This window comes from Ursus arctos, unplaced genomic scaffold, assembly GCF_023065955.2.
Source record: "Ursus arctos isolate Adak ecotype North America unplaced genomic scaffold, UrsArc2.0 scaffold_36, whole genome shotgun sequence".
NCBI classification, from domain to species: domain Eukaryota; kingdom Metazoa; phylum Chordata; class Mammalia; order Carnivora; family Ursidae; genus Ursus; species Ursus arctos.
Window position 1 is genome coordinate 18,981,366 of NW_026623050.1, and position 13,197 is coordinate 18,994,562.

Sequence of the window (13,197 nt, forward strand, 5' to 3'; positions counted from 1 at the left end):
CCCCAATGCTATGAACTTCTAACCTCATATTCAGAAAAGTTTATCTAAATGGGTATCAAGGGAACATACTTCTCAGCTGTTACCCAAACCCTCTTTTTACCTCCCTGGCCAGGTTCTTGGCTCCACACCTCATTCCTGATACCTGTTTGTGTTGTCTTTCCATTGCATAATCGTTTTAACTCCACTTCTGGCTTTGGCGACCTGAGTCTTCTGTAAATGTTTTGGGCCATGCACACTCCCTTGCTTTATCATTCTCTGCTGCGTTAGGGTGAGAAATCCCTGTGCTACCCTTCTGCCCTTTGGAATTGACATCCTAGCTATGATAGCCTCGGCTTTGATAAAAAAAAGAAAAAAATTCAGATATATTTTCCCCAACCTAAATCAAATTTCAGTTCTACTAGTTATATCAGCACAGTGCATCTTCTTTTCCTGGATATTAATTATTCCTTGTTCCAGTGACATTTAAAATAAAAACATATTTTGTTCAATTGTATAATATAGTTGCCTTAAACTTTGAAAATGTGTGGTTTTCTTTTAATAATTTTTTTTTCTTTTTACAAAGAGGGGAGGTGGGGGAGGGATAGAAAGAGAGGGAGAGAGAGAATCTTAAGCAGGATCTTAAGCAGGGATGCTAGGGAGCAGCCCCGCGATGTGGGGCTCGACCTCATGAACCTGACATCATGACCTGAGCTGAAACTAAGAGTGGTGCTAAACCCACTAAGCCACCCAGGCACCCCTATAATTTTTTTTTTTTTAAACACAATTTACTGAGGTGAGATTCACATGATGGTAAGTTTTAAATGATATATTTTTAAAGATTTTATTTATTTGACAGAACACAAGAGAGCACAAGCAGGGGGAGTGGCAGAAGGAGAGGGAGAAGCAGACTCCCCTCTGAGCAGGGAGCCCGATGCGGGGCTTGATCCCAGGACCCTGAGATCATGACCTGAGCTGAAGGCAGACTGACTGAACCACCCAGGCGCCCCTTAAATGATATTTTAAAGGTTGTTTTTATGACCTGAAATTTTCAAAATTTCAAAATAAAGAAGGGTGTTTTGAGGATCCTCCAACAAGTAGTTTAGAGGTGAAGGGAACCATAATGGTCATGTTCCACCATAATGCAGAGTAATGATTGAATTAAATGGTCATCCAACCTGTATTTGGACCCTTCTAGTCAGGAAGAGGTCATTGTCATATAAGTTATCTCATTCCGTTGTTGGACATCATCATTGGAAATTTCTCTCTGAGAATGGCCTGAAATCTGCAACTCTGTATCTTTTTTCTAATAATAGCCCTTCAGCTGTTTGGAGGTAGTTATCAATTCCCTTAGGAGTCTTTGCTTCTCTAGGTTAAATATTCTTACTCCTTTCAACCATTCACTTTTCATACATGTTTTTTGGACCTTAATCTTTTAGACTGAATTTTCCTAAATAAATTAACCATTTTCAAAGTGTTTTGATTCATGTTGGCTCCTAGAGCTGGTCACGACCTTCCTGAAAAAATCTTACAAAACAGCATGGTTGACTATTTCTCTTGGAGCAGTTGGACAAAAGTATTCGTGTTAATACAGCGTAAGACTGAGTTAGGTCTTCAAAAGTGTTCACATGAATTTTGCAATAAAAAAAAAATCCAGAGATTTCATCTTTGCTGCTGAAATGATAACCATTTCTATCCAGTTTTTGTTGGAATTTCTGAACCATAATGTAGGGCTTCAGATTTATCTTTGTTAAAATTAACATTGCCAATACATTTGAGCACTCACTGCAAGATGGAGATACTTTACATTCTTTAAAGAAAGATCACATTAAATCTTATTTTATTATTTATAATATATGTATTTCTCCATTTCCTCTTATTTGCACATTCAGCCCAGTTTTGTTTTTTTTTTAATAAATCTGTGTCAGTGATAAATCTGCTCAAGGACTCTATGTTTTTGAGACTTCTCATCAAGTTTATACTGTGTCATTCACACTAATTGGATATAGTTTTCTAAAAGCCATGAATCCAATTAAATATATTTTATTATTCAGCCCATGTTTTATTTAAGGACATAATTGGAAACTAATTGGAAACTTTATTGCTAACTTTCTAAAAGATAATAGTATATGAATAGCCATCTCAAACATAAAATGACTCAGTTCAATAGTTTTGCACATATTAGTTTTGTTTTCTAAAAGTTCATTGGACTTTTTTTTTCTATTAGTGTAAAAAACTTTTTTCTATTAAAGTAAAAATATGGGGGCGCCTGGGCGGGGTAGTCGGTTACATGGTTGACTCCTGGTTTTCGCTCAGGTTATGATCTCAGGGTCATGAGATCTAGCCCCATATAGGACTCCGTGGTCAGTGGGGAGTCTGCTTAAGACTCTCTCCCCCTCTGCCACCGCACCCCCTGCACTCTCTTGTTCTCTCTGTAAATAAATAAGTCTTTAAAAAAATAAAAATATAGGGTCTTTATAAGAAATGTATTTGTGAGCATTGATCCTTTAGAGAGGAGACCCCGAGGCAGCAATTAAAGTGTCGTACAGCACATGTGTGGTAAGATAAAGGAAATAAAAGAAGTGAGGCAAGGAAAGATTGGAAGAGAGTGAGTGGAATAGAGACAGTAGGTTGCTCAGTGGGCATGTTTGCTTAACATTCAGCACTTCCCAGAAGATCGTAAGGAGGAATCCCACCTCAGATTAGTCCATGGAAGAGAGTTAAAAAGGGAGGAATATATCTGCCTTGCTCTGTGCTGTCTCCTGCTTTGTATCAGTCAAGGTTCACCCACACTAACTCCCCACATCCCACCAGCTCAGTTGTCTTGTCCTTCCAGCTTCATTCTTACCTAGTATATCTGTGCCTGCCCATACATGGTTAGGGGGCATCAAATCTCAAACCGGGAATTAAGCCAGATGTATTAGTCTGCTCAGGTTGCCATAACAAAATACCATAGACTGGGTGGCCTAAACCACTGATTTCTCATAGTTCTGGAGGCTGGGAAGTACAAGATCAGAGTGCCAACATGGTCAGGTTCTGGTGAGAGCTCTCTTGCAGGCATGCAGATAGCTCCCTTCTTGTTGTGTCTGCATGTGGTAGTTGTTGTGTCTGCATGTGGTAGAGGGAGAGAGACAGACAGAAAGCTCTTTGATGTCTCTTCTTGAGGGTCCTAATCCCATCATGAAGATCCCACCCTCAGGGTTTTTATATATCGATTTTGAAGGGACTCAATTCAGTCTACAGATTCCACCTCCTAAAATTCATGTCCTTATCACTTGAAAAATACATTCACTCCATCCCAACAGCCCCAATACATTATTTTATTTTAATAAGATTGTTTATTTGAGAGAGAGAGAGAGCAGAGCGAGCAAGAGAGAACATGAGTTGGGGGGAGGGGCACAGGGAGAAGCAGACTCTCCACTGAGCAGGTACCCCAAAGCGGGGCTCGATCCCAGGACCCTGAGATCATGACTTGAGCCGAAGGCAGATGTTTAACTGACTGATCCACCGAGGCACCCCAGCCCCAATACTTGTAACTCATTCTATCATCAAGTCTGAAGTCTGGAGACCAAAGTCTTATCTAAACATCATTTAAAGCAGGTATGGGTGAAATTCAAGATTCATCCTGAGGCAAAATTCTTCTCTAACTGTGAACCTGTGAAACCAAACAAGTGATGTGCTTTCAAAATACAGTGGTATTCCCATTCCGAAAGGTAGAAATGGGAAGGAAGAAAGGGGTGACAGGTCCCAAGCAAGCCTAAAACCTAGCAAGGTGGGGGTACCTGGGTGGCTCAGTCAGTTAAGTGTCTGCCTTTGGTTCAGGTCATGATTCCAGGGTCCTGGGATCAAGCCTTGAATCGGGCTGCCTGCTCAGTGGGGAGCCTGCTTCTTCCTCTCCCCCTGCCTGCTGCTCCCCCCTACTCGTGCTGTCTCTCTCTGTGTCAAATAAATACATAAAAAATCTTAAAAAAAAATCCAGCAAGGCAAATTATATTAGATCTTCAGGTAGGAGAAAATCTTCTGGTTTGATGCTCTGCCCTTTACATCCACTAGGCTGGCAGCATACCCACCGCACCATCGCTCCTGTGATCCGTTGGGGCAGCCCTGTCCCTTTTGGTCAATATTGGGCAGGAAACAATAGAAATAAAACACATTGTAATTGTGTAAATTAATATAATCTTTCTAGAGAGCTACTTTGCGATGCAACTCAAAAGCCATAAAATTTTGCATATATATCTTTTGGAGCAGTGATTCCAAGTCTAGCTATTTAGAATAATATTTCTATAGCTGCACAAAATATTTCAACACAAGAATGTTTATCACAATTTATATATTATTTTTAAAAATATTTTGTTATTTATTTATTTGAGAGAGAGAGAGCATGTACATGTAAGCAGAGGGAGGGACAGGAAGAGGAAGAGAAAACCTCAAGCAGACTTACTGGAGGGGCGCCATCCCGTGACCATGAAATCACGACCCAAGCCGAAACCAGGAGTTGGGTGCTCAACTGATGGAGCCACCTAGATGCCCCACAATTCACGTATTATAATGAAACACGTGGAAACCTCAAATGTCAACAGAGATTAATATAGTTACTCGATAGCCTAATATGCAAAGAAATGACAATTAACATCATATTCAGTCCATTTCATGGCATGTAAGAAATTCAAGGTATAATAAACAAATGAAACAGGTTACCAAACAACACGTGAGCTGTAGATGCTGTGTGTGCCATAGCCATGTATCTTCACACACATTTCAGTGTGTGCTTGCTATCCTTGCCGTTGCCAGCATCTACTTCTGTTTGCCTGAGGTTTTTTTGTCCATGAACTTCGCAGGCCAGAAGTGCTAAAGAATAATACTTCTGGATGAGCACTCACCCAGTAACTGATGGAGTTCATGTATGAACAGCCCAGGTCATTCACTCTTTTGTTGAGGTGACTTAGAGAACAGTGCGCCATGCTGACTCCTAGAGTTCCTCATTGGGATCAGCTCCAGGGATCCACAGGGATGGCTTCCTAGGTAATGTACCCTCTATTGGCTGCTTTCTCCTCCCTGTCTCACTTTTCTACTCTCCTACCCATGTTTCCTGATATTATCTCTCAAGTGAACTGTTAGCACTTAAATCCTCGTCTCAAGGTTTTCTAGGGACATTCAACCTAAAACACCAATTCAAACAATTTCAGTTAAAAATTATGTGTGTGTGTGTGTGTGTGTGTGTGTGTGTGTGTGTGTATACATATTATATATAAAACTGACTGGAAATATGTACATTGAATTAGCAATACTGGTTATTACTGGGGATAGTGAGATTATAGATGGACATTTTCTTCCTTTTTACCTAGTTACATTATCTTTAATGAACCTGGAAAAAGTAAAAGGTAATAAAAGTTATTTTAGGGGCGCCTGGGTAGCGCAGTCGTTAAGCGTCTGCCTTCGACTCAGGGCGTGATCCCAGCATTCTGGGATCGGGTCCCACATCGGGCTCCTCTGCTGGGAGCCTGCTTCTTCCTCTCCCTCTCCCCCTGCTTGTGTTCCCTCTCTTGCTGGCTGTCTCTCTGTCATATAAATAAATAAAATCTAAAAAAAAAAAAAAAAAGTTCTTTTAAACAGGAAAAAACAACAAATGCTTTTTCTCTTGTTCACTCTTTCTCAATCCCATTCTCATTTCAGTCCCTTCAAAGGAAAGCTGCTTAATATAAGTTCCACTGATTTATAGAGCAAGGACTTATTGTGTAATTATATAATGGCTTTTAGTCAAAGGAATATTAAACTAACAGGCCTCAAGCAGTTCCCGTAGCAGGTGAATTTCAGTTTTAAACTTTCAGCATTCTCTCTGCCTCGTCCACGTCTTTGAATATTTCAGAGCTAAGAAATTCTGTGTTTCACCAGAAGAAGATTGATCTGTATAAATGGGTGTTTTCAGAATTGCAGGTATCGATATACCTGAAAAATACCGTCTTCCTAGATTAAAAATAACATTTTTAAATAATCCTGATTCTTTTTAGATGAAAATGTATCAGACCTCAGGGCTTCAGAAATGTTCATTTTCAAAAAAGCTCGAAGGGTGCTTGTTTGCTTATCATATAATTCTATTTGTAGGATTGGAGAGAAAAGTAAATTCTTTAGACAAATCTTTACGTTTTTGAAATGAGTAGTGTAGTGAGTGGTAAAGGACATTGAACCAAGAGTTAAGAGACCTGAATTCACAGCCTTGGACCAGCTAGTAACCTATTTGTTCAGCTGTGAATTTGATAAACTTCAAGCAGAGAGAAAAGAATGAGTAGATCGAAGGAATGAGTTAATTTCTATTGGGAACAGACAAGTTATACAAGTAAAGTGATCTAATTTGGACCTTTTTTTTTTTTTATGTTTGATAAAGACATGAGTACTGAGAAATACTTCTTTACCCTAAGAAAAGCAATGGTTGCAGTTGTGACTGATGAATAGTAAATGCACTTGGCCTCAGCTGTAAAGGGCATATGGGAACTGTGGTCTGTGGGTAATTGTGTTAGTTTGCTAGGGCATAATAAAATATCACAGAATGGGTGGCTTAAGGGACAGAAACTATTTTCTTCAATACTGCCGGCTGAAAGTCCAAGGTCAAGGCTTCTGCAGGTGTGGGTTCTCCTGAGGCCTCTCTCCTGGTCTTGCAGGTGACCATCTTCTCACTGTGTCCTCTCATGACCTTTTCTTTGTGCATACACTCTTGGGTTCTCTTCTCCTTGTAAGGACACTAGTCCTATTGGATTAGGGCCCTACTCTAAGAGGCTCATTTTTAACTTAATCATCTCTTCAAAGGCCTTATTTCCAAATAGGGTACATTCTGAGGAACTAACGGTTGGGACTTCACCTTATGAATTCTTTTTTTTTTTTTTTAAGATTTTATTTATTTATTTGACAAAGATAGAGACAGCCAGCGAGAGAGGGAACACAAGCAGGGGGAGTGGGAGAGGAAGAAGCAGGCTCATAGCGGAGGAGCCTAATGTGGGGCTCGATCCCACAACGCAGGGATCACGCCCTGAGCCGAAGGCAGACGCTTAACCGCTGTGCCACCCAGGCGCCGCATGGGACTTCACCTTATGAATTCCGGGGGACACTATTAGGTCTCTAACAGTGAGGTAGGTAGGAAGGTGGAAGAACGATGAAGGCTCAGATTTTGACCTCCATAAATCTATTTTGAATCTCAAGCTATATTTTTCTTGATGTAGCTTTGAAAATCTGTTTCTAAAATTAAATTTCTATTTACCTGTTTCTTTTATTTTGATAAATATAGAAAATTGCTAAAAATTCGCCCCACTTAAAAAGTAAGTGGACTATAAAACAGTCACACACACAAAAATTGATGACATATTAAGGCAAAAGAAAAATGTCAATAAGTCCCCCAAAGTGGAAATCCTGAAACTACAGCAATAGAGCAAGAAATCAATGACTAAAGTATGGTAAAAACAAATCCAACAAAGTAAAGGAAGACAGTAAAATAACCTCAAAGAAATAATTTTTTTGAAGATTTTATTTATTTATTTATTTATTTATTTATTTATTTATTTGAGAGAGAGAGCGGGTAGGGGTAGAGGGACAAACAGACTCTATGATGAGTACAGAGCCCAGTGCAGGGTTCCATCCCACGACCCTGAGATCATAACCTGAGCCAAAATCAAAAGTTGGTTGCTTAACTGACTGAGCCACCCAGGTGCCCTGAAATCATTTTTAAAAACAAACTCTTCTAAAAACTTGGGTTAAAGAGCAAGTAAAAAAACTCTGTGGTAGACAGGGGTACTAATGAACACTTTTCAATTATTCTTCTTCAGTACTCTGAAGTTATGATGTTAGTAAATGTTATGATGTTATTAAATCACAGCAAATTAATGTTTATAAAAAATAGCAGTAAAAAATAAAACATTAAAACTTCATATTTTTTTTTTTTTTTTTTTTTTTTTTTTTTTTTTTAAAGATTTTTTTTATTTATTTATTAGACAGAGATAGAGACAGACAGCGAGAGAGGGAACACAAGCAGGGGGAGTGGGAGAGGAAGAAGCAGGCTCACAGCAGAGGAGCCTGATGTGGGGCTCGATCCCATAACGCCGGGATCATGCCCTGAGCCGAAGGCAGACGCCCAACCGCTGTGCCACCCAGGCGCCCCAAACTTCATATTTTTTGAAAGCAAAAAATTTTCAAAACGTATGTGCTATACATTCCACTTCAGAAGGCAGATAAGTTGCAATACTAAAGAAATAAAGATAAAGGGATTAATGACTGTAAGAGCATAAATTAATGAAATGGAAAGAAAATATGTCTTCAGAGCTATTTCTTTTTTCTTTTTTTTTCAGAACTATTTCTTTTAAAAGACCATCTAGACAACCCATATATGCAGCATCAGTTATGAGGAGGTATTTTCACAGCTAATGAAGAAATTTAACCATTTTAAATGAATACTAACTACACATTTATAACAACAAATTTGAAAATACAGGCCAAATGAATAACTTTCCTGAAAAAAATTAGGACTCCAGAATAGTTGGAAACTGTAACTAAAGGGACTATAAAGAAGAGTTAGAAACTTTAAATCAGAGCTCTCTCCCTTCTTCACCCCCACCTCATAGGTATCAGATCCAAATGTTTGGGCAGTAAGTCCAATTCAACTTTTAAGGCATAAAAAAATTGAGATATTAAAGCTATTGCAAAACATAAAGTTATACAAATTAGTGATTCGTACTATGAAAATGATATGTTACTAGTTCCAAGAATGTTGGAGGATAACCCCAAAAAATAAATTTGCAGACTTATCGCATATGTGAACATAGAAACAAAAATACCCATCTAATATAGTCTAGCACACTATTAAAACACACTGTGCCATGTTTCAGAAATACAAAGATGGCTCAGCGTTTGGAAATATATTGAAGTGATTCACAACATCAATGATTAAGGAGAGAGAGTATATGATAGATGCTAGCTAGGAAGGCCATTTGATGAAGTTTAATATCCATTTCTGAGCAACATCTTTAGTAACTTGTAAATCAAAGGAAATATGCTTAATTTTAGAAGTTTGTTTTTTTTTTTTTAAATCAGTAGTTAACAGCAGAAACCATACTCACTGAGAGACAGGAATTTCTATAAATTTAGGAAAAAGACAAGGATGCCTACTCATTACTATTATCTAACATCAGTCTGGAGATCAGAGGATATGAATGGGCAGTTACAGAAGGACATGCAAATGAACAATAAACATGAGAAGACGTGCTCATCTGTAGTAATAATAGGAATGGAAACTAAAACTACGATAAAATATAATTTTTACTTATCAGATAAAGCATTAATATTGCTTGATTCTGATACAATTGCTCTCATTACATAAGCCCTTCTTATGTGCCTTCCTTTCTTAATGCTCTCACTTCTCTGTGGATTAATGAAAATCACTTTACAACTCTTCTTTACTAATTCCAAAACCTTAAGGCATCCACTGAAAGTCAGTGGCTTTCTCTTCTGAAAAAAAACTGCAGATGGGAGAGATCTGAGTAGTTGGGAGGGAAGGGATGGAGTAGGGGGAGAGCTTTGGTCCTGAGGATGGTGGTGGTTTTTTTCTACATTGTCTAAGAATAAATATGCCTTGCCACTGTGAGGATTGATTTCCTTCCTGCCCATTAACATGACTTGAATCCTATTTCCTGTAAAATAATAACCCTTACATTATTTTGCTAAATGCAGTCTTTTTTTCCTTGTTCAAGGTTATATTGTAAACCTTTATCACATTAATCCATCTAGGAATAGAAAATGGCCAACTTGCTGCTCTCTAATCCCCAGAAATCTCCATTGACGACCTGAGTGGATTTGCAGCGGGCAGGGAAGGGTGGAGGACATTTCAGTGCACTCTCACCTCACTAGCAATTGAGAAAAAAATTGTATTTCACGATTGCACTGATCAACAAAAAATGTGGCCAGAGGCCATTTGGACTGCTGGTCTACAGTTCTTAGCAACAAAAGGACTAATTTAAATGAAGAGAGGCTGGGATGCCTGAGTGGCTTAGTCAGTTAAGCGGCAGCCTTCTACTCAGATCATGACCCCAGGGTCCTGGGATCAAATCAGCTTTGGGCTCCCTGCTCAGTGGGGGGCCTGCTTCTCCCTCTGCCTGCCACTCCCCCTACTTGTGCGTGCTCTCCCGCTCTCTCTCTCTCTGTCAAATAAGTAAGTAAAATCTTAAAAAATATATATATGAAGAGAGGAGGTGCAGATTCACCTAAGCCTCTGAGTTATCTTTCCTGGATCTGGAGGCTGAATGCTGGGCTTGTCTTCCTAACTGTGCTGCAGGGGTCAGAAGAAGGTGCTCTTCTAGGAGACCTTCTAGCTTGTGCAGCCTGTCCCAGCAGGGTCCTTCCCTCTGCCTAATGTACAAGGTATTCTTGTTTGGGAAAGTGCCCTGTCCACAAAAAGTCATATATCTTTTGTTGTTGAAACCACAGGCAGTTAGGATTGTTGATTTTTGCTTTTGGCCAAACCGTAAAGAGCTAAAAATGACCCATACAGTCTGGAGGGATGGAAATAAGATAAATTCTAAGTTATAGACTCAATTCCATTACTCAGGGATGTAGAAAAAGTGAGGTTTCCTATAGAGACTTTACTGAGACCCAGATTTAGTAACAGTAATAATCATAAGGACAGAAATCTAACTGATAGCCCAACAAATTGAATCAGAGGTAGAGATCTTTGTTCAGAGTTTGGGATTTGAAAAGTATAAATCTTTAGAGCCGTGGATGACCAATGGATCCTGCAGTCACAGAGGACCACCACATGGGGGCGGCAAGCCTTTGCAATCATGAAGTGGCCAGCTCCACTTTCTAGGTTGAGTCTCGGTGAGTTACCACAAACGTCATGAGCTACCAATAAGGAATTGTTCGTACACTGGTATAAACACGCATGATTTTGTTTTCTTGTGAGGATATTTCATCAGTAGAAGAAAATCATTAATATTTTCCTCCATGATGTCATGCATTGCTTTATAAAAAGACGAATCCATAAAGACTGTTGTGAGCTTACTCATTTTTATCTCAATATTCATATTTATTTCCCCTCCCCCTGAAAACAGTTCATTAAGCATATTTGGGGGTTCATGTAGCTTTGTTCCAAATATGTTAACTAATTCCCTCCATATTCTTGTTACACGGAGATCAAATCATTTGGGTTCCTCATTATCCTTATATAATACAGTTCTGTCCAAATCCTTCTCCCTCAGTAAAACACTGGAGATATTTTATGTCTTAAGTTCACCGAGTCTCCCCCACTAGCAATCATTTTTTTCCTACTTTCCTTCTCATTCAAGCAGTTATTTCTATCTTTACAACATTGCCATACATTGAATATTGTTGGCTGCTAAATGTCCCCTGATGTGCGTCCTCCCCTTTTCTATAGTGACACAACTCCTGCATTTTAGCTGTACTGTACATGCTGTTCCTTTCCAGCTTCCTTTCTTCTTTTTCCCCCACTAGCTGGAATGGAAATGTCGTGGGCCACGTGCATAAGCGCATCATCTCACTGGTGGCAGAGCAATGAGATTGAAGAGCCTCTGGCCATCCAGCTTGCTTTCCTAGGACTGCTTACACCTGGATTTAAGAAAATGCACTCTATCTTATGTAAGGCACTGTGGTTCGGGGGCTTCTCTTATAGCAAATGAGCCTGTATCCTAACTAATACAAGCATCCAATATGTGCCGGGCGATAGTGGAGTGTATTATGTACATTATCATATTTAATCTTCATAACCATTCTGCAAGGCAGTTCTTATCGTTATTGCCATTTTACAAATGAGTACCTCAAGGGATAGGGGCTTGAGAGGTTTGGCCAAAGTCATACAGCTAATAGGTGGGAAAATTAAAGCCTCTGCCCTGAACCACCATGCCATACATCTACTCAAGGCTGACTCCATCCCTTCCCTCATTTCTCACATATAATTAAGACCAAGGCCCACAAATCACTCTGGACACTGCTGTTGAAATCTATCCCTTTCTTTCCAGCTCTACTACCACAAGCCATTCCTATTCTCCCTAGGTAGTTTCCCAGTTGCCAATCATTTTCTCCTTAATTCGTTCTCATTTAACCCAAAGTTATCTGCCCCCAAAATAGATTTGACTGCTTGAATTCCTTGTCAAATCCTTTTACAAAGGCCTTCATTTATGATATAGCCCCTGGAATGCCTTTTTTCCCCTTTCTCTTTCTTTTATCTTTTTCTTGTTTTTTTTTATTACTATGTCTTTTTAAAATTTTTATTTAAATTTTATTTAGTTATCATACAGCACAATATTGGTTTCAGGAGTAGAATTCAGTGATTCATCACTTACATATAACAACCCAGTGCACATCATAACAAGTGCCCTCCTTAATACCCATCACCCATTTAACCCATCCCCCACCATCTCCCTCCATCACCCCTCAATTTGTTCTCTATTGTTAAGATTCTCTTGTGGTTTGTTTGCCTGTCTCCTTTGTCCCCCCTTCCAATATGTTCATCTGTTTTGTTTCTTAAAATGTATGCATGAGTGAAGTCATATGGTGTTTGTCTTTCCCTGTTTGACTTATTTCACTTAGCATGATACATTCTAGCTCCATCCACTTCATTACAAATGGCAAGATTTCATTCTTTTTGATGGTTGAGTAATGTTCCTGGGATGTCTTTTTGACCTCCTTATTTTTGCCCCACTTCCTCTGCCAAACTCCACCCCCTCCTTTCTCCAGTCCCTATTGATACTAATTGACTTTCCGTGCTCTTGCTGTGTTCAGCCCTATTTATTCTTGCCTTGGAGTCTTTGCGTGTGCCTGGAATAGTAATTCTTGATTCCCCCTGACTGACTCCTTCTTCTCCCTCAGGTTCAGCTTGTGTCTGAATTTTGTAAAGCATTCTCTGACTCTTCCATAACTAATTGCTAATCACTCTGTAACAACCTCTGGTCATTTGTATCAGATGTAACATTCTGCTTTCTGTCTTTGATATATTCCTGACAGGCCTATGAGATCCTTGACGGCAGATCAATTTTGTTTATTGCTACATCCAGTTGAGATCACAGGGCCTCACACAAAGTGGACCTTTAATAAATATATTCTGAATGACTGAATAAATGGATGAAACTGGGAGGTGGCAGCAGATGTCCATGAGTCTCCCTAGGTCTGAGCCTGTGGCCTTGGTTCAGGTTTGAAATTGTGAATTCTGGAAATTGAAAACATTGATTTTGT

At 39.2% G+C, this 13,197-nt stretch overlaps 1 protein-coding gene across 2 annotated transcripts in view; it reads left to right on the forward strand.

Annotated features, from left to right (window-relative positions):
* The window catches only part of UNC13C (unc-13 homolog C), a 755,970-nt gene that overhangs the window by 63,462 nt on the left and 679,311 nt on the right, over window positions 1–13,197 (forward strand). The window lies entirely within an intron of this gene.